The sequence below is a fragment of the Culex quinquefasciatus genome, chromosome 1 (assembly GCF_015732765.1).
Source record: "Culex quinquefasciatus strain JHB chromosome 1, VPISU_Cqui_1.0_pri_paternal, whole genome shotgun sequence".
Lineage (NCBI taxonomy): Eukaryota > Metazoa > Arthropoda > Insecta > Diptera > Culicidae > Culex > Culex quinquefasciatus.
In genome coordinates this window covers 125768752-125791737 of record NC_051861.1, presented here as the reverse complement: position 1 = coordinate 125791737, position 22986 = coordinate 125768752, and the positions used below count along the sequence as shown (strand labels likewise).

The 22986-nt window shown below is 36.7% G+C and overlaps 1 protein-coding gene and 1 long non-coding RNA gene across 2 annotated transcripts in view; both read right to left on the bottom strand.

The window, feature by feature from the left end:
- The window catches only part of LOC6035148 (partitioning defective 3 homolog), a 169232-nt gene that overhangs the window by 109029 nt on the left and 37217 nt on the right, over positions 1-22986 (bottom strand). The window lies entirely within an intron of this gene.
- LOC119765450 lies at positions 122-14279 on the bottom strand. Its single transcript, XR_005276739.1, has 3 exons — positions 14048-14279; positions 287-323; positions 122-233 (listed from the first exon to the last, which is right to left on the bottom strand). It is a non-coding gene; the product is annotated as an uncharacterized LOC119765450 (long non-coding RNA).

Here is a 22986-nt window from a genome sequence, read left to right as displayed (position 1 = left end):
CTGCGTCACATTAACCGCAAAGACAGATTCTGCGAACGGAGCACATTTCACAGAATCAACCAGGGAGGAAGGATGCGTGGACATACCGTACCAAACGCTCCGAATAAGTTATGTCTAAAAATACGTTTGAAACTTAAAATTTATTCAACATTTTCTGTATTTTCCAAATATCATGTTTTCAAGATGCTCTAGGTTGTCCAAAAGGCCTTCAACTACCACTCCAACATTTTTTCCTAGGTACAGATATTCATAAATAACAACCATTAGGCCTGAAAGGGTTACTTACTATCCATGAAGAGATAAAATATCGAAGATTTTCTCACCTGAAAATAAAAGAAAATAACGAAATGATTAGAAATCAATAAACACACAAAACAAGAATAAAAAGACAATTGTATCTCTTGAAATTTGTCAACTCTATCTCGCTCGCCGGTGATCAGATCAAGCTCATCAAGCTCAAAACTAGAATTTTCTCCCAACTTTATCACGCCACCAACAAAACCCCTTTTTCTTCTCCAAAGTCTAAGCAAGAAAAAAACATTCGTGCGTGGAGAGTTGTTCTCGAAAGTTGACCAGTCAAACGGGAAATACACACTCCTCGTCGCGGCTTTGACTGTTTATGGCCACGTCCAGAACTCAGAACTTGGCCGCCGCGCGCAGCGTTCTCTCTATTCTAAGGAAAGGATTCAAACATGGAGTCCGCGTGCGTCGTCGTCGTCATGCCCAAATACGGAGGACCTGTTCTGTTCTACGACCCGTACCACTAGTCGAGATCTCTTTTGTTCCCGGCGTGATTGATGGCGCGGAGCAGCCCGGACTTGCTCCGGGTGTGTAACTAATTTCAGCTACTCTACACGAACAAAGATCAGCTCAAATCAATTTGGGGCGCTGAACCGGGAGCCGAAAGTTCCCCGTGAGTCACCTCGAACTTTGCATGTCTCCACCACACTCAGTTATTCGCAACCGTTTCTTGGAGAGAAGTGACTCACACCTCAAACGATCGTGCCGATCGTGGAATGTGGTGGCCCCTATATGTGTGCCTCCACCCTTAAGCTTAAGCCACAGAGCCCAAATCCAGTTTCGTTCCTTCTTGCTTCGCAAGTCTTCACCAAGAGAGAACCCCGCGTGGAATTCTTAATTTCCGGACAAAATACATTCTAAACGCGCCTTAACCACTTCTTCGTTTCCGCGCAGAATCTTTAAAGTCATGTCCCCCCGATGCCGGTGCAATTCATTAGTGCGCGGACATTTGTTTTGTACGTGAACTTGGACGACCTGCGCAGCGACCGCCAGTGGGCAAAACTCATAACTCTTCTTTCAAGAACGAATGAAGCAGCGAAAAAAAAAAGATAAAACATGACCGCGTGCCCGCACAAAAACCAGAATTCGGATTTTGGGGTGGAGACATTAAAAGTGAATCGCCTTTAGCGCGAAGAAGAAATGCTTAGGCTACTGGGCTTTCAGGGGTGCAGGGAAAGAACGCGAAAGGTCTTCACCGCACTGATTACGAGATACACTTGGTGATTTTTTTTTTTTTTTTTTTGAGAGGCACTCTGAGAAATACTTTGGAGGTCTACACAACACTCTTTACAAACAATCATTTGAGCTTTCGAGACTCTCGACAACATTTCTGAAAACAATCAAATCAATCACCACTGAATTGTTGAAATGTCTCCACAAGTCTCTGAAAAATCCTTTGGAGTCTCCACAAACTCTACAAAGATTTAAAACAACAAACATAATTATTTTTAATTTCTCGAAAATGTCTTCAGTCAATCTCTACAAAATCCTTAACTCTACAAAGTTTTCACTTTTTCATGGAATCATCATTCTTTCTCAAAAATCTGCAACAACAAATATAAGTCTTCTTGATTTCTCGAAAATGTATACAGTCAATCTCTACAAAATCCTTAAGTCTCCACAAACTCTACAAAGTTTTCACTTTTTCATGGAATCTTCATCCTATCTCAAGAATCTGAAACAACAACTATAAGTCTTTTTAATTTCCCGAAAATGACTACAGTCAATCTCTACAAAATCCTTGATTCTCCACAAACTTTACAAAGACTCCACCTTGTCATGGAATCTTCATTCTATCGCAAAAATCTGCAACAACAAATATAAGTCTTCTTGATTTCTCGAAAATGTATACAGTCAATCTCTACAAAATCCTTAAGTCTCCACAAACTCTACAAAGTTTTCACTTTTTCATGGAATCATCATTCTTTCTCAAAAATCTGCAACAACAAATATAAGTCTTTTTGATTTCTCGAAAATGTCTACAGTCAATCTCTACAAAATCCTTAATTACAATTTGTCATGAAATCTTAATGATATCTCAAGGTTCTGAAACAACAAATATAAGTCTTTTCAATTTTTCGAAAATGTCTACAGTCAATCTCTACAAAATCCTTAGTTCTCCACAAACTCTACAAAGATTTCACCTTGTCATGGAATCTTAATGATATCTCAAGGATCTGAAACAACATATGTCTTTTTAATTTCTCGGAAATGTCTACAGTCAATCTCTACAAAATCCTTAAGTCTCCACAAACTCTACAAAGATTTCACCTTGTCATGGAATCTTAATGATATCGCAAGGGTATGAAACAACAAATTTGTGTGTTTTCAATTTCTCGAAAATGTCTATAGTCAATTTCTACAAAATTCTTAATTCTCCACAAACTCTACAAAGATTACAATTTGTCATGAAATCTTAATGATATTTCAAGGTTCTGAAACAACAAATATAAGTCTTTTCAATTTCTCGAAAAATTTCTACAGTCAATCTCTACAAAATCCTTAATTCTCCACAAACTTTACAAAGATTTCACCTTGTCATGGAATCTTAATGATATCGCAAGGATCTAAAACAACATATGTCTTTTTAATTTCTCGGAAATGTCTATAGTCAATTTCTAGAAAATTCTTAAATCTCCACAAACTCTACGAAGATTTCACCTTGTCACGGAATCTTCATTCTACCTCAAGAATCAGAACAACAAATATAAGTCTTTTCGATTTCTTGAAAATGTCTACAGTCAATCTCTACAAAATCCATAATTATCCGCAAACTCTACAAAGCCTCCACCTTGTCATGGAATCTTAATGATATCGCAAGGATCTGAGACAACAGATATAAGTCTTTATAATTTCTCGGAAAAGTCTACAGTCAATCTCTACAAAATCTTCAATTCTCCACAAACTCTACAAAGATTCCAATTTGTCATGGAATCTTAATGATAGCTCAAGGATCTAAAACAACAACAATAAAGTCCATTTAATTTCTCAAAAAATGTCTACAATCAAAAATATCTTTTGGAATGGAATCTTCATGATATATAAAGAATCTGAAACAACAAATATTTGGTCTATTTAATTTCTAGAAAAATGCCCGCAATCAATATGAATCTCTACACTGTCCTTTTAAAATGTACTCTACAAACACTACAAACATTCCACCTTTTTATTGAATATCTCGTAAAATGTCTACAATCTCTACACATTTTCTAAAATCAAGATAGTTAAAGAGAACACAAAAGCATCAATGCCTTGGATTTCTACACAGTCATATGGATCTTGTACAACAAGCTGGCATTTCTGTAATCTCTGCACAACCTCTGTAAGTCTAGGAATGATTAGGACCTTTAAAGTTTTAGGTCTACAAGCATTTTGAGATCTTAAACATATAAGTTTGCATTTTTGGATCTCTACACAGACAATCTTTGGAATCGCTTTTAATTGATAATATATTTTTAAATTAATTGGAAAAAATCTACACAAACATATCTAAAATCTATACATAATCTTCACAAGTCTAAACATAAATTTTGTGTTCTCTCAGAAAGTCAAAAGATCTTTGGGTTTATGCTAAAACATCACTTCTGAGTTCACGTTTTGAATTCCTACACAGACTAAGGGATCCTGTATAGTGTATGTAATCTCTACAAATAGTAAGATTTATGGATGGCTTGTTTTGAAACCAATAAAAACGTTTCTCCTGTCTCGTCAGAGGCGCTGGAGCAGAAATCCCACGTTAGAGGAAGGCCATGCCCCGGGGGGCGTAGTGCCAATAGTTTCGTTTCGTTTCGTTTTAAAAACGTTTTAGAATATCTTCATAAGAATATTCAATCATCTAGCATCTCTACACAATCTCCAAAAGTTAGCAAGTCATAGTTTCGCTATATTCATTTTAGAATCTCTACACAGACTTAAGATACTGTATACAACCTCTAAAAAATCGTATGAAATAACTTGTCTAAATCTCTACACAAAAAATTCGCACATCAGAAAATTCTACACAAGGAATAGAAAAAAAAATGTTTGCGATATTCATGCTCTCAAAGGTAATATTTTTTAATCTCTACACAGACTTACAGTTAAACTGTAAGAACCCGTTGTAATAGTACTTATATTAAAATCAATACAAACAGTTGAGGATCTTCACACACAAATATTAACACATTTTTAATCTCTACACAACCTTTAGAAGTCAACGAATGTTTGAGAAAAAAGGGACCAAGGTCTACAATCTCTACAAAATCCTACAGAGAGTAAATATTTTTTCTAAGAATTAGTACAAACACATTAAAGCTTTCAAAATAGAAATGTCCACACATCTTTAAACTCTACACAGTATCTTAAAGTCAACGAATGCTTGTGATATTTATGCTTCCAAATGTAACATTTTCGAATCTCTACACAAAGTTTAGGATCCTGTTTATAATCTCTACAAATCACAGGAATTTCACAAAAAAATGTATAAAAATCCATACGAACATTATGAAATCTAAACACAAAAATATTTACACATCATTAATCTCTAGGACCCCTCAAAGGCAAATTTTGGGAATCTCTACACAGATTTTGGGATTTTGTATATGCGACCACTTCAAAATAGTAGAATCTCCATGCAACAAATTTCACTCATCTGTAATCTCTACACAGTATCTTAAAGTCAACGAATGCCTGTGATATTCAAGCTTCCAAATGTAACATTTTTCTATCTCTACACATACTTGGTTCCTGCGTATAATCTCTACAAATCCTAGAAATTATACATAAAGTGTATACGAAAAAAATAATTATACATCTGTAATCTCTACGAGTCTTCAAGAGCATTTTTTTGGAATCTCTACACAGATTTTGTAATTAGTATCTCAAATTCAGTGTCTTGAAGTCTACAAATGTTATTCATGCTTCGAAATGTAACATTTTTCTATCTCTACACACAACTTTATCTTTAGGTGTCCTCAACGGCAAGATTTGAGAATCTCTACACAGATTTTATGTTCCTGTATATAACCACATCATAATGGTAGAATCTCTCAATCACTAAAAGAAAACGAATGTTTGCGATATTCATGATCTTAAACGTGATCTCTACACAGACTTAGGGTTTCTGTATAGAATCTCTACACATTATCTAGAAGTCGACAAATGTTTGCGGTATTCAGAAATTCTTGAAGATTTTCGGAACTCTACAAACCTTTATTTGATGCTTATAAAAAATCATGTTAGGAACGCGCTTTCCTGCAGTGCTGCCAGTTTAAAAAAACATCTTTAAGCTTCTCAGTCTACAACGCAATTCGGAGATCCCAAACAGGTCCATGTACTCTGTTGTCGATGCACACAGAACACGATCCACAGAGAGCGAGAGAGGAGGAGAAGGAAAACCCATCAATCTTTCCCCGAGTTGAAACCGGCCGGCGAACTCACACCGAGGCTCAGCCAACTCCTTCCTTCGCTGTTGTGGAGGCTTGTCTGGCAGTCCAGAACCTCAACCAAGGTAGACAACCGGTGATTATAGGAGAGCTGCCTCCCGATTACGTCGTCGTCGTGCGGACTTGCTTTCTTTTTAGTCTATAGACTGCGCAAAATGTACCGAGAAAAGCTTGAGTTGTGGTTGTGGGTATTGTTTTGGGAGTTTTCTCTGGCTGCTTTTATTTTTTTGGACGGATTTGGTAATAATGGTAGGGTTCCGTCACCGCCGCCGCCACCACCAGGGTAGATGATGATGACGAGGACCCGGTAATTAGTGCGCGCAAGTGAACGAGAAAATTATGCAACCTGGGCACAGGTGAGGTCGGGTTGGCAACACTGGTTTTTAAAGGTATTCAGGGAAATGTTTTGTTTTTCGTTGACGGACTTTTAAAAAAGTTGACAGACTGAAGGGTTGATAACATGTTATGCAACGCAACGTTCGGAAAATGATTCTACAACTTTGACGGTTGACAAAGCCACCCTGAAGAAGCCCGAAACGTCGGTAAAATTGCGACAAAGCAAACATTCAAGAAGTCTGTCGCATTGCGCACTAAAAGACTGAAAAATTACCCGCTTGGGTAATATTTCAACCAGGACCGTTCGGCGGGTCATAAAATTCGCTCCGTGCAGTGTTCTGGCCAGAATCGCGGACGTGATCGGATTTCAGGAGGAGAGTAACAGCAGACTAAACCGCAGCGCAGAGAGATGAACTCCGAGAGCGCGCGCAAAACTGTTTTTCCACGAAGTTTTGCGGTGATCGTGCATGAATAGCTGATGACAGGCCGTGCCGTGCGAGGTATGAGTTTATGCAAATATATTTGCGAACAAACAGTCGTCGAAGTACTGGAGCAGACTGCTCAAAGTAAGTGACTCAAATTTCCAGAACAAGAACCTGAAGTTGGCGACGTTGACAAAGTTGGTTGGTCTGCACATTTTTGAAGAAGAATGACTCCTTTTGTAGTCCAGAAGGCCTGTTTAGTGGATCCTCTAGTCTAGTCTGATAACCTGCTATCTCGGAAGATGCATCGTATAAAACAATCAAGATAACCAAACATTGCGACATTGAGTTATTACTGCGCGTTCACGAGACAGTAAACACAGCTCGTTATCACAAGCACTTGTGATACATCGCAGGTACACGGCTTCAGAAGTGGTATCGTACGAATGTCCAAACATAACCTCAATTACCCGAGGTCATCCCCCAACGGCGTTCGAAAACGCACTCCCGCAAGAATTCCCAAAAACAAATTCCTCGATTCACGGGCGCTTATCTGGGTTATCTTCGCGCTCCAAAACCAAGTGTTTGGCTTGATAACGACGACGATAACAGACGCCTTAAAGGTATACGACTCTTTCTGGGAACCCCGACGTCAACGGCAAATATTGACTCACAGCTTCGACTGTTTGGATATACGCTGGAATTTGAAATTCAAGGTACAACTTGGATAAAAAAAAATCGTTGAATTAATTCGTAATAAATCTCACCACCGGGAGGCGCTGACGACGGGCAGGTCCTAACCTGCAAGATTCTCGGAAGCATCACTCATTTGTCAAGCATTTCTCGTTGGGGATCTTTACAACATAATAAGTTGTATTGTGTGGGTCGCGCAGAATCTACCTGAACCGTTGGCGACGCCGCCGCGTCAGATTGATCAAATATTTGACGAGGACAAGACGAGGCAAACAAAAACGACTCCTCGACAGAAATTCAAAACTGACGGAAGAGTCGTCGTAGGTACATACACAACAAACTGACGAATTGATGAAAGGAAGGGATTTTGTTGTTGTTACGGTTTGATGGGCCCCTTCTTGAGTTGAGGAAGCCTTAAAAATGACACTCGGTCAAGTCTGTGGGCGACGGCGACGACTCAACGACGCCGGTACAGAACTTGACGGGCAGGTCAGGACAGGAGTGTTGTCCAACGAACCATGGCAGGACACGTGTGCGCGGAATGCTGTGGTTCTGGACCGTAGCACGTGGTTTTGGTTAGATCAGAGCCATAATTTATGTCACATTTGTCATTTTGGCTTTTTTGGTCATTTAGGTCATTTTGGTATTTTTGGTAATTTTGGCCATTTTGGTCATTTTGGTCATTTTAGTAATTTTGGTCATTTTGGTAATTTTGATCATATTGGTCATTTTGGAAATTTCGCGAATTTAGGTCATTTTGGCCATTTTGGTCGTTATGATCATTTTGGTAATTTTGATCATTTTGGTGACTTTTGTCATTTTGGTCATTTTGGTCATTTTGGTAATTTTTGCCATTTTGGCCATTTTGATCATTTAGGTCATTTTGGTCATTTTGGTCATTTTGATCATTTTGGTCACTTTTGTCATTTGGTCATTTTGGTCATTTTGGTCACTTTGGTCATTTTGGTCACTTTGGTCATTTTGGTCACTTTGGTCATTTTGGTCATTTTGGTCACTTTTGTCATTTGGTCATTTGGTCATTTAGGTCATTTTGGTCATTTCGGTCATTTTGGTCATTGCGGTCTTTTGGTCATTTTGGTCATTTTGGTCAGTTTGTTCATTTAGGTCATTTTGGTCATTTTGGTCATTTTGATCATTTTGGTAATTTTGGTCATTTTGGTCATTTTGATCATTTTGGTCACTTTTGTCATTTGGTCATTTGGTCATTTAGGTCATTTTGGTCATTTCAGTCATTTTGGTCATTGCGGTCTTTTGGTCATTTTGGTCATTTTGGTCAGTTTGTTCATTTAGGTAATTTTGGTCATTTTGATCATTTTGGTCATTTTGGTCATTTTGATCATTTTGGTCATTTTGGTCATTTTGGTCATTTTGATCATTTTGATCATTTCGGTCATTTCGGTCATTTTGGTCATTTAAGCCATTTTTGTAGTTCAGTTCATCTTGGTCGTTTTGGTCATTTTGTTCATTTTGGCTATTTTCGTCATTTTGGTCATTTTGGCCATTTTGATCATTTTAGTCATTTTGGTCATTTTGGTCATTTTGATCATTTTGATCATTTTGGTCATTTTGGTCATTTTGGTCATTTTAGTCATTTTGGTCATTTTGATCATTTTGATCATTTTGATCATTTTGATCATTTCGGTCATTTGGGTCATTTTGGTCATTGTGGTCATTTTGATCATTTTAGTCATTTTAGTCATTTTTGTAGTTCAGTTCATTGTGGTCGTTTTGGTCATTTTATTCATTTTGGCTATTTTCGTCATTCAAATATTTTTGATCATTTTGGTCATTTTGGCCATTTTGGTCATTTTGATCATTTTAGTCATTTTGGTCATTTTGGTAATTTTTGCCATTTTGATCATTTAGGTCATTTTGGCCATTTTGGTAATTTTGATCATTTTGGTCACTTTGGTCATTTTGGTCATTTCGGTCATTTTGGTCATTTTGGTCATTTTGATCATTTTGGTCACTTTTGTCATTTGGTCATTTGGTCATTTGGTCATTTAGGTCATTTTGGTCATTTCGGTCATTTTGGTCATTGCGGTCTTTTGGTCATTTTGGTCAGTTTGTTCATTTAGGTCATTTTGATCATTTTGGTCATTTTGGTCATTTTGGTCATTTTGATCATTTTGGTCATTTTGGTCATTTTGGTCATTTTGATCATTTTGATCATTTCGGTCATTTCGGTCATTTTGGTCATTTTAGCCATTTTTGTAGTTCAGTTCACCTTGGTCGTTTTGGTCATTTTGTTCATTTTGGCTATTTTGTTCATTTTGGCTATTTTCGTCATTTTGGTCATTTTGGCCATTTTGGTCATTTTGGTCATTTTGATCATTTTAGTCATTTTGGTCATTTTGGTCATTTTTTGCCATTTTGGCCATTTTGGTCATTTTGGTCATTTTGGTCATTTTGATCATTTTGGTCATTTTGGTCATTTTGGTCATTTTGATCATTTTGATCATTTTGATCATTTTGATCATTTCGGTCATTTCGGTCATTTTGGTCATTTTAGCCATTTTTGTAGTTCAGTTCATCTTGGTCGTTTTGGTCATTTTGTTCATTTTGGCTATTTTCGTCATTTTGGTCATTTTGGCCATTTTGGTCATTTTGGTCATTTTGATCATTTTAGTCATTTTGGTCATTTTGGTCATTTTTTGCCATTTTGGCCATTTTGATCATTTTGGTCATTTTGGACATTTTGGTCATTTTGATCATTGTGATCATTTCGGTCATTTGGGTCATTTTGGTCATTGTGGTCATTTTGGTCATTTTAGCCATTTTTGTAGTTCAGTTCATCTTGGTCGTTTTGGTCATTTTGTTCATTTTAATCATTTTGGTCATTTTGGTCATTTTGGTCATTTTTGTCATTTTGGTCATTTTGGTCATTTAGGTCATTTAGGTCATTGCGGTAATTTTGGTAATTTTGGTCATTTTGGTAATTTTGGTCATTTTGGTAATTTTGGTCATTTTGGTAATTTTGGTCATTTTGGTCACTTTTGTCACTTTTGTCATTTTTGTCTTTTGGTCATTTATGTCATTTTGGTCATTTTGGTCACTTTTGTCATTTTTGTCTTTTGGTCATTTATGTCATTTTGGTCATTTAGGGCATTTTGGTAATTTTGATCATTTTGGCCATTTTGGTCATTTTGATCATTGTGGTCATTTAGGTCATTTAGGTCATTTCGGTTTGTCATTTTGGTAATTTTGGTCATTTTGGTCAATTTGGTCATTTTGATCATTTAGTTCATTTTGGTAATTTTGGTCATTTTGGTAATTTTGGTCATTTTGGTCATTTTGGCAATTTTGATCATTTTGGTCATTTGTGCCCGTTTTGGTTATTTAGGTCATTTGAGTCGTTTTCCTGATTTTGGCCATTGTAATCATTTGTATTTTTTAGATATTTGTGCACCGTTAAGGAATATATTTTAAGAATCTTTTAATTTAGTTTTACTTTAAGGAGTTTTTACTTGGTATTTTAGGATTTTTGAGTTTTGAGTTTTGAGGAATATGTATTTCTGCAGATTTTCATTGAAGAGCAATTCCAGCTCAAATCAGGAATTTTTGTGATACTTTTGTACCCGACCCTCTCCGATTTCAATGAAACTTTGTGGACATGTTATCCTAGGCCTATATAAGCCATTTTTGTGCATATGGAGCAAATAGTACTCGAGAATAACATTTGAGAAGGGCGTAAGGTATTTAAATATTTTTGTATTCTGTAATTTAAAAATTACTGTATCTCGAAGCCGTTGCGTCGTATCAATAAGTGGTCAAAGACAAACTTGTAGGAAATTGGACGGGCTTTCTGAAAAAAATACACTGAAACAAAAATACACGCCACATCTATGAGATTTTTTGATTTTGAAGTCTAAAACTTAAATTTGATGGTGATGTCACGATTTTCTTTCGTTCAAAATTTTTGAGGAAATAGCCTAAAATGTTACCAAAAGACTGACGAAAAATGCAGGATGGTATGTCTCTCCTAAAAAAATACAAAAATCATTTACTAAAACTGTTTTTTTGAAAAGTGGTCTAAACTTCAAAATTTTTAAAAACCGGTAGTGGGAATCGATTCTCCAGACAATTTTACATAAAAGTCTCCGTAATGACCATTGTCTTTTGTCCAATCCTTGGGAAGATACAGCGGTTTTAAAAATAAAAATGTTGAAAAAACGGAATTTTTGGTGGTTTTTGACAATTTCTATATGACAGACTTGGTTTTTCAGTCTCGTAAATATTTTTAACAGAAAACTCATCCAATTTCCCATAAGTTTGCCTTTGACAGCATTTCAATTGGATGTAAGGGCTTACAGATATAAGCTTAATTACATTGCTTATAACTGAAAATAGAATATTTTTTTCAGTGTGGTAGAAACCAGGATAGTAAATTTGATTACGTAAATATAAAAACGATATAAATCAAAAAGCTGTCAAAGGCAAACTTATGGGAAATTGGACGAGCTTTCCGGTAAAAATATTTACGAGACTGAAAACCCAAGTCTGTCATATAGAAAATGCCAAAAACCACCAAAAATCCCGTTTTTTCAACATTTTTATTTTTAAAACCGCTGTATCTTCCCAAGAATTGGACATAGGACAATGGTCAATATAAAGACTTTTATGTAAAATTATCTGGGGAATCGATTCCCACTACCGGTTTTAAAAATTTTGACGTTTAGACCACTTTTCAAAAAAACAGTTTTAGTAAATGATTTTTGTATTTTTTTAGGAGATACATACCATCCTGCATTTTTCGTCAGTCTTTTGGTAACATTTTAGGGTATTTCCTCAAAAATTTTGAGCGAAAAAAAATCGTGACATCACCTTCAAATTTAACTTTTAAACTTAAAAATTGAAAAATGGCATAAAAGTGGCGTGTTTTTTTTGTTTCAGTGTATTTTTATCAGAAAGCCCGTCCAATTTTCTACAAGTTTGTCTTTGACCACTTTTTGATACCATGCAACGGCTTCGAGATACAGTAATTTTTAAATTGCAAAATACTAAAATATTTAAATACCTTACGCCCTTCTCAAATGTTATTCTCGAGTACTATTGGCTCCATATACACAAAAATGACTTATATAGGCCTAGGATAACATGTCTACAAAGTTTCATTGAAATTAGAGAGGGTCGGGTACAAAAGTACCAGAAAAAATCCTGATTTGAGCTGGAATTGCTCTGAAGATTTTACTTTGGGTTATAAGGAATATGAGTTTTAATTTTGAGGACCCCGTGGCGTGGTGGTTAGCGGCTTCGGCTGCTGATCCCTCCTGTGTGCTAAGGGGCCCGGGTTCGATTCCCACCCATCTCCTTTGGGTGTTCTGTGTTTGTCCCGTTTAGTTAGTGAATTCAGTCTGAAAAGACGGTGTGATTGTATATTAATTTTTTTTACTAGTATTTTTTTTATATTTATGTATTTTAATTAACATTTTTTAATGTATTTTATGGATTTCTCTGCATAATGAACAATTTATAGTTTTGTAATTGAAGGATTTTTTTTGATTTTAATATTTTTTGTATTTATTGTATTGAAGAATACTTATTTTTTTATTTTGATGAACTCAATCTTGTATCTTAAGGAATACTTATTTTGTATTTTGAAGAATATTTATTTTTTGTGTTGTGAGGAATATAAATGTTTGATTTCTGGGATTTTTTTTTGTTTTTTGAATAATATCTATCGGTTGCTTTTTATGCTTTGCATTTCATTTTATTATTTCTTGTATTTTTTATTGTCAATAAATCTTTGTTGTTGCATGTTGAGGAAATTTTGTTTTGTATTTGAAGGATTTTTTTTGGAGAAATATTAATTTTTGCATGTTAAGGAATATTTATTTCGTATTTTGAGGAGAATTAATTTCTGTATTTTGAAGAATTCTTTTTTCTCTATTCTGAGGAGCATTTATTTATTTTCATTTTGAGGAATGTTATTCTTTGTAAATGAATTTTTATATTTAGAGAAATTTGAAAAGCCTATTTTTTTTTTGGTTTGAGAGATTAAAAAAATTGCAGGAGCGATGGAAATCTAGTTTAAACATCAAAAATACTAGTTGAAAACATCAAGTTTATCAAAACTGACTGATTTCCAACCAGGACCTGTTTTGACCTGTAAACTGATGATTCAGGATAAATCGCTTTTCTTTGCTCAACTTGTTCTTAAATCACCCAAAAACTCACCACAAATCACATGCATTAACCGAGAGACATCAATTTCTTCCACAATACAACCCCATCGATAAACATGAGCGCAGAGATTTTTCGCGCGCTATAAACCACAACATAGCCGAGCCCGCGTCAAGTTGTTTGTGTTTTTTAACAGTTTCTTCTCTTCAATTTCTCAGTTCGCTTGGAGCTAGTAGCATCAGCAATGTTGACTCCATGTTACACAACACACTCGACTGCACTCGCACGAGAAGTACCCCCAGACTGAGGTGTGGGATAATTATGTTGAGGTTTGAAGAGGAGGAGGCAAGTTGATTCCATGTTGACCGTTGGCTGTGTTAAGTGTTCAGCAGATCAAGTGAAATTAGTCGAGACAGTGATACACCGAGTGGATAAAGATTTGTCGAACAAGCGAGAGTCGAGTAGCTCAGTCGATTAATTTCTCCGATTAAACTGACTCGGCAGAGCATTTCGTGTAAGGAAAGTAATCTGGAATAGTTCAATATCGATACATTGTAGTACCCAAGAACTCGTAACAGTTGTTACATCGTCACCGTAATCCTCCGTAATAGGTTTCACAACAATCGGCAAACCGAACGCAGAAAAGCCCTCCAAATTCGTCATCCCCAATTACTCAACACTGCGACTTTTTGGATTATCGGCTTTGGGCCCGCGGTTGTCGGAACTCACACAAAACTATTCCAGCCATGCTCTTTGTCTCTCTCTCTGGCAAGCCCGCGGTAATCAGCTGGGTCGTTGGTGCCAAATCCTATTAAAGTTATACTCCCCCGGAGGTACCAGACTGCCAAGGGGTGCACGTGTTTGTTCAAGAATATTTACAACGACTACCTACACGAAGCCACTCGCCGAACTCACGGGCGACTAATAACAGAGAGAATGCGGAACTTGAGGTGGGGACAGTTGGGGTTGAAAAGACCGTATTTCAGAGGTCGTCAATGTGCACGGAGAAAAATCAGTTCGCAAAAGCGTGAACAAGCGTTCATGAAATTTTCAAAAACGTCCCATGGAATTTGAACACTTTGTTCGTAGTTCAGAATTTCATGAACACTTATTCGCGATTTTAGGAACCAATTTTTCTCCGTGTATTGAATCAAACTTTTGAAAAACTCGATCGACCCCAATTGCCCCATTTCAAATCTAACCTCACAGATAGTCGTTCGGGGGGCCAATAAAAATGCGCACTTTAAGTTCCAGGCAAATGGGGAAGAGGAAAAAGGCGCCCCAGCAGCGATGATACATCGCGTGTGAGCTGAGAGGAAAAGTGATCATATTCAAATTCAAATCGCACTAAATGGCTGAGCGCATTGTTCGAGCGAATCCCACATTAGGAAGGCAGAAGGGGGGGGGACCTCAGATCGTGACGTGACTCACCCCCCAAGATTCCAGACGACGACGTCGTCGTTGATCGTGAACCTCTCACCTCTGTACCCAACTCCCTCACCCTACTTGGGCCACGTGTTTTTTATTTCTTCTGAGAGTGAAGGTGTGCACATCGATTAATGCCTCGACTGAGCGCGCGTATGTGCAAATTTTGCATTCTTTCATTGTTTCTCGGACGGATTGGTTTCCTGGAAGTGGATCATTGCGAAAACAAAAATCGAAAAAAAGCTCTGCGGACATGACACACCCTACGGGTGGTTCAACCTTTTAGGGGTGGAGGGCCGTTTCGTCGAAACGAGATTGACTCAGTTTGTTTGCTTTTGTGAGTTGATTTTAGTTCGACGCAGACATGAACTTCATATAATTTCAGTCCAAAATAAGTAAATTAAAGAATATTTGAGCTAATTTGAATTGATTGATTTTTCGATGAAACGACCTACCTAGGCGCAGACTGTCCAGGTAGTCAAGAAGTAAAATACGATGTTTCCATGAAGAGTAAAGGAGTAAGATTGAGTTTGCCTCTAATGTAACGAGATTTTCGGTGAAATGGCCTACAGAAAATTTCCATCATTGATCGGAATCAGCAAAATATGGATTTACCTTCTCGCGTGACTTTTTCGATGAAACGACCAAAAAGAACACCCAATTATTTTAAAAACAAAATTGTATTATTTTTGTCTTATACGAGATTTTCGGCGAAATGACCTACTCAACATCCCAAGGCTTTTTCGATTAAATTATCAACTTTGTACGCAAAGTTGATATAAGAAACTTCTAGTTGATTAGAATTGTTTTCATTTTCGGTGAAACGACCTAACCATTATGGCTTTCAATTTGAGTAGTACTGGAGTATGGAACTACCTTCTCGTTAGACTTTTGCGATGAAACGACCAACTTTATACTTTGATCTTTTATATCTTTTATATTTCTGAGCAAAAAAAAACATTTATTTTACAGACAAAATTAGGGTTGAACTGTGTTAAGTTAATCTTATACGAGATTTTCGGTGAAATGACGTACTCAAAATTCCTAGACATTTCCGATTAAATTATGAACATTATACTTAATGTTGATATTATTACCATAGAATGACGTTTTTGTAAAAAAAAATCCTGTAAGCTAAAACAAGCCAATTCAAAACATTTTGTGCGTGTCGAAATTGATCTTTTTTATTCGATGAATCGACCTTCCCTGACACTAACACAGAAAACAGTTGTTTTACAAAATGTTGAGGATTAAATTACGTTCCTTTTATCTTTTGAGCTGTTTTCGGCGAAATGACCTACTGAGAATCCCAAAAAACAAGAGTACAAAAGTGTGACACGATCCTCTCGCAAGAACTTATTTGATAAAACGACCAACATCACACTTCAAGTCATAAGAGATAAGAGCACATTCATGACGATCTATTTTTCGGTGAAACGACCAACCCCGGCTTTGACGCAGGTTTTCGACGAAATGACCTTTTCAGAATGACATTTATGATCAGAATTGACAAACTTTTCGATCAAACGACCGCTGTGAAACCAAAATCAGCTCTCTTTTTTTCAATTTCTTTTTTCGGCGAAACGGCGCAAAAAACAGTTATTTTTCTAAAGCTTGAGGGTTAAATTTCGTAATCAGGATCAGAATTGACAAACTATGTTGTGAATTTCTAGTATACTGCGAAACCAAAATTAGAAAATTTAAGAAAGTTTGAGCTTATCCAAATTGACCTTATTTATTTGATGAAACGGTCTTTTATGATTCTGATGCCAAAAACTGTTATTTTACAAAAAGTCTAGACTTCAATAACATTATGTTTGTTTTTTTTTAATATAGGATTTCGGCGAAATGACCTACTCATATGCCCATAAATTAGCAGAGTTCTAATATGTGGAATTTCTTGCTCGCATGCCTTTTTCGATGAAACGACCAACATAACTTCAACTTCAAGTCCGAATTGTGAGCATCTTTCAATAAATCTCTTTTTTCGGCGAAATGACCAAACCTGGTTCAGACGCAAAAAAAAACAACAATTATTTTGCAAAAGGTTGAGGGTTAAATTTCGTAATGTTCGTCCTTATGCGGTTTTCAGGGAAATTACGTTCTCAGTATCAGGTTTATGATCAGAATTGACAAACTTGTTGTTAATTTCCAGATATTTTTTTTAGATCAAACGGCCACTGCGAAAATAAAATTAGCCTTTTTTTAAGAAAGTTAGATCTCATCCAAATTGAACTTTTTTAGAAGATGAAACGGTCTATCCCAAATCTAACCCTAAAAACTGGTATTTTACAAAAAAAAATAGAGGCCTCAATAACATTATGTTTGTCTTTTAATAGGATTTCGGCGAAATTACCTACTCAGGATCCGGTAAATTATCAGTTCTCAAGTATAGAATGATCTTCCCGCAAGAACTTTTTTCGATGAAACGGCCAACATTACACTTCAAGTCAATCGATCTATTTTTCGGTGAAATGACCTACCCGGGTTCTGATGAACAAAAACAGTTATTTTGCAAAAGGTCGAGGATGAAATTTCGTTATGTTCGTTTTTTATAAGATTTCGGCCAAATGACCATCCCAGAATCAGGTCAATGATCAGAATTGAGAAACTGTTTAATGGCCTTCTCGTAAGATTTTTTCGTTCAAACGACCACTGCGAAACCAAAATCAGCGAATTCAGGATAGTTTCGATAACGTTATGTTTGTCTTTTACGCAGTTTTCAGCGAAATGACCTACTCGGAATCCCATAAACTATCAGAGTCTTGAAGTATGGGATGACTTACTCGCCAGACTTTTCTATAAAACGACCAAAAATAAACTTCAAGTCAGAAATAAGATCACATACCAATCGATCTCTTTTTCGGTGAAACGACCTACCCTGGTTCTGATGCAAAAAAAAAACAGTTATTTTGCAAAAGGTCGAGAATTTAATTTTGGTGTGTTCGTTTTTTATGAGATTTTAAGCGAAATGACCACTCCAGAAGAATCAGATTTTTTCGATCAAACGACCACTGCGAAGCCAAAAATTAGCCAATTCAGAAAAAATGAGCTTATTCAAATTGATCTTTTTTATTCGATGAAACGACCATTTCTGATACTGAGGCAAAAACAGGAATTTTACCAAAAAAAAGTCGATGTTTCAATAAGGTTATGTTATGTTCGAATAATGTACGCAGTTTTCAGCGAAATAACCTTCCCAGAATCAGGTTTATGATCAGAACTGACAGACTATGTTATGATTTTTCGGTCAAACGACCACAGCGAAAACAGATCAGCCAATTTCAGAATGTTTGAGCCTATCAAAATTTATCTCTTTTTTTCGATGAACGGCCTTTTCTGATTCTCTCAGAAGATGAAGAGTGGAATTACCTGAATCGCATTTTTTTCGATAAAACGGCCAACATTAAACCAACAATGAGATTTTCGGCGAAATGACCTTCCCAGAATCAGGTTTATGATCAGAATTGACAAACTATGTTATGATTTTTCGGTCAAACGACCACAGCGAAAACAAATCAGCCAATTTCAGAATGTTTGAGCCTATCAAAATTTATCTCTTTTTTTCGATGAAACGGCCTTTTCTGATACTCTCAGAAGAGGAAGAGTGGAATTACCTGAATCGCATTTTTTTTTTCGATAAAACGGCCAACATTAAACCAATAATGAGATTTTCGGCGAAATGACCTTCCCAGAATCAGGTTTATGATCAGAATTGACAAACTATGTTATGATTTTTCGATCAAACGACCACTGCGAAAGAATCAACCAATTTCAGAAAGTATGAGCTTATCAAAATTGATCATTTAAATTCTATGAAACGGCCTTTCCTGATTCTGACGAGGGTCAATAACGTTATGTTTGTCTTTTACGAAGTTTTCGGTGTCCTGAAGTATAGAATGACCTTCTTGCAAGACTGTTTAGATGAAACGGCCAACCTCAATTTTAATGTACGAAATTTGAGCAAACCGAATCGCACACTTTTTTCGGTGAAACGACCTACCCCGACCTCTTGACGCAGAAAAGCAGTTATTTTTGCAAAAGGTCGCGGGTTTACCCTCGCTCCGCCTTTCAGGAAATCTCGTCGAAAGCTGCACCTCCTCGACGTGCACCGCGAACCATTAACCTTTTGACATTTTCCTTCATTCTGTTATGCCGGAGAGCGCGCCGTTTCCCCCAACATTTGCAAGATGAACTCCGAGCTATCAATCGCTCTCGACGCAAGAAGTCGCGCTCAGACCTGGTTGGTGCAATGGCAAAATAACCAATAATTCTACGGTTTTCGGACCACACGATCCGCGCAAGGGTTTCTTAGTCAGTCGCGCCGGATCTTCTGCAAACGTAACAGCACGCAACGCAACTTGGACGTCGGACCGAAAATTGATCAATTTCAATTATGGTCCGGTCGTCGACACGCAGTGATTTGTGAGGGGGTTGTTGTTTTGGCATATGGAACGAGCGATCCTCCCACACGCGCGATGTTCGCAATTTTGAGGCGCTGCGATTATGTCCGATCGACGGTTTGGAGAGGAGAATAGTTTGTTGACGCGCGACTGTTGTGGCCTCATTTTTGTTTGGAATTTAAAAATGGACAAATCTCGCGAAAAAAGGTGGAACTATGTTTTGACGAAATTTTTTTCGGGCAGGAAGCTTTCACCGTTGAAAATTGAGGGGTTTTTGAAAGGAGAAGCTGTCACCACTGGTTTGGAGGTCTGTCACTTAGTTTGACGTGCAATTTTCAGCAGTTGTTTAACGTTTTCGGTGAAATGACCCATTTTACATTTCATACAAAACATCGGAATAATTCGGTGAAATTTTGCGTAACAAAGTCCTCTTTTTTTGGTAGAATGACCTAAGGTCCTAATCGAATGTCCTATGTTCCATATTGAATGACCTAAGTTCCGTATCGATTCTGATCCAACTTTTAACACATTTTCGGTGAAATGACCTATATTCCTAATTGATGTTGGAACAATTTAGACTCCGTAGATTCTCGAGCAACACACTGATATCGTCAAGATCTAAATTGTAGCCTCCAAGCCTGGTAATTAGCTAATCGCTAGGACGGGTTGAACCTGGCGAAGACCCTTGAATCGGCACGTTCCTGGCGTCTAAGTAGTTGTCACAACACGTGCCACAAAAAGGGGCCGTAATTGCTAGTTGTTGCCAGCTGAGAGACGCCCTCCATGTGCGTTCGCGTATAAAGCAAGTACGAGCTCGTGTCTGGCTGTATAGTTGTAGTTATACATCTACACGCCAACGGACGATAAAAACGGCGCTGATTGTAGGTCTCCCCAGCTATAGCTGTAGTTTGCGAACGCTAAACGCTCCAATTTTTCAATGTTAGGTTTGTGCCATTACCGCACGTCATAGCTCTGGCGCGCGATGATGAGTAACACCACCACCAACTCAACATGATGTTTGGATTAGCTGAAAAACATGGTTCCAATTAGCCACACCTAGAGCCGAACCTGCCTGGAAATGTCTTTCTGGAAATTTCTTCCTCGGAAGCAGCTTTCTCACGATATTCAACGCACTTGGAAATTGAGTCATCACGCAGCGTTGTGAAACTGAAAACTCCCACTTCTGATCAGCGCGTAAACAGGCACTCTCGCGCTGTTATCGCCACCGTTAATTCCACCCCAGAATGACGAACCAACCAAGGGCGACGCGACCTGCTGCTGCGGGTCTTGCAAGAACTTCCAAGGAACAACACGCCTTCACACAGGTGCCAACGTTCGTTACGGTCTGGTGCAAGTCCCCCGGCAGATGGCTGGTCTAATTTCGGGACTTGAAATGCGATATCCGATATTTCTTTTGTGTGTGTGTGTCAAATGGAGGTTGGGTTTCGCGGCAGCAGCTCCTAAAAATAATATGACGAGTGGAATCGATAGCCGCTGCTGGTTGGGATGGACAAGGTATCAGCTTCAAGTCTTGTCTTGAAATCTTACCAAATCTTACTCTTCAACTGAAGTCATGTTTTGCAGTCTTGTCTCTAGGTCGTGTCTTGAAGTCTTGTCTTGAAGTCTTGTTTTGAAGTCCTGTCTTGATGTCTTGTCTTGAAGTCTTGTCTTGATGCCTTGTCTTGAAGTCTTGTCTTGATGTCTTGTCTTGATGTCTTGTCTTGATGTCTTGTCTTGATGTCTTGTCTTGATGTCTTGTCTTGATGTCTTGTCTTGATGTCTTGTCTTGATGACTTGTTTTGAAGTCTTGCCTTGAAATCTTGTCTTGATGTCTTGTCTTGATGTCTTGTCTTGATATCTTGTCTTGAAGTCATGTTTTGCAGTCTTGTCTCTAGGTCTTGTCTCTAGGTCTTGTCTTGAAGTCTTGTCTTGATGTCTTGTTTTGCAGTTTTGTCTTGAAGTCTTCTTTTGAAGTCCTGTCTTGATGTCTTGTCTTGAAGTCTGGTCTTGATGTCATGGCTTGATGACTTGTTTTGAAGTCTTGTCTTGATGTCTTGTCTTGAAGTCTTGTCTTGATGTCATGTCTTGATGACTTGTTTTGAAGTCTTGCCTTGAAATCTTGTCTTGATGTCTTGTCTTGAAGTCTTGTCTTGAAGTCATGTTTTGCAGTCTTGTCTCTAGGTCTTGTCTTGAAGTCTTGTCTTGATGTCTTGTTTTGCAGTTTTGTCTTGAAGTCTTGTTTTGAAGTCCTGTCTTGATGTCTTGTCTTGAAGTCTTGTCTTGATATCATGTCTTGATGACTTGTTTTGAAGTCTTGTCTTGATGTCTTGTCTTGATGTCTTGTCTTGATGTCTTGTCTTGAAGTCTTGTCTTGATGTCATGTCTTGATGACTTGTTTTGAAGTCCTGTCTTGATGTCTTGTCTTGAAGTCTTGTCTTGATGTCATGTCTTGATGACTTGTTTTGAAGTCTTGCCTTGAAGTCTTGTCTTGATGTCTTGTCTTAATGTCTTGTCTTGAAGTCATGTTTTGCAGTCTTGTCTCTAAGTCTTGTCTTGAAGTCTTGTCTTGATGTCTTGTTTTGCAGTTTTGTCTTGAAGTCTTGTTTCAGAGTTTGTTAATCGATAGAATTATCGTCAGTAATATTATCGTCTAACAATAACAATAACGATTATCGTTATCGTTATTCCAATAATTCTATCGGCGATAATTTTATCGCCGATAACGGACGATAACTCATTTTCAAAATCTTTCTTAAATTGGATGAATCCATCAATATTATGTTGAATTTTCAACGCATTTGCTTAGAATATAATTTTTGATAATCCAGTTTCAAAGGGACCATCCATAAACCACGTGGACACTTTTTTGGGAATCTCAAAAATTATAGTGTTTTGGAATCTGGATGTTGTCAGCTATCCATTGCACTTATAGTTACATGAAAATTTTCTCAAAATAAGTGTTTTTACTGTGTTTTGAAAACGCAATGAAAAAGTACTCATAATTATTGTTATTGCAATATGGGTATAAAATGATCGAGATTTTTGCATATATTTCAAAAGTAATAACACAAAATTTTGAAAATTCTCAAAATTTTCACAAAATTATGTATTTTCGAAATAATAGTCATTATTGTTGTTATTATTAAATTATTGTTATGGCAATATGGCTATGAAATGATTTTTGCATACATTTCGAAAGTAAAAACACAAGTTTTTGAAAATACTCAAAATTATCACAAAACAACGTATTTTCGAAAAAAATACTCAAAATTTCAGTTTTTACAATATGGGTTTCAAATAATCGGGATTTGTTTATACATTTCTAGAGTAATACGAAAGTTCTTGAAAATACTTCAAATTTTCACAAAACTACGTATTTTCGAAAAAAAAATACAAAAAATTTCAGTTTTTACAGTATGGGTATCAAATGATCGGGATTTTCCATACATTTAGAAAGTTATAACACAAATTTATGAAAATACACAAAATTTTCACAAAACTACGTATTTTTTTCGAAAAAATACTCATAACTTAAGTTATATGCAATATTGGTATCAAATAAGCGGGATTTGTTCATACATTTAGAAAGTTAAAGCACAAATTATTGAAAATACTTAAAATTTTCACAAAATTATGTCTTTTCGAAAAAAATCATTATTGTTGTTATTGTTATTGCAATATGGGTATCAAATGATTTTTGCATACATTTCGAATGTCAAAACACAAGTTTTTGAAAATACTAAAAATTTACAATTATTACAAACTGTTTTTTTTGTACTTTTCTCGAATATACGTAGTTTTGTGAAAATTTTGAATATTTTCAAAAAATTGTGTTATACT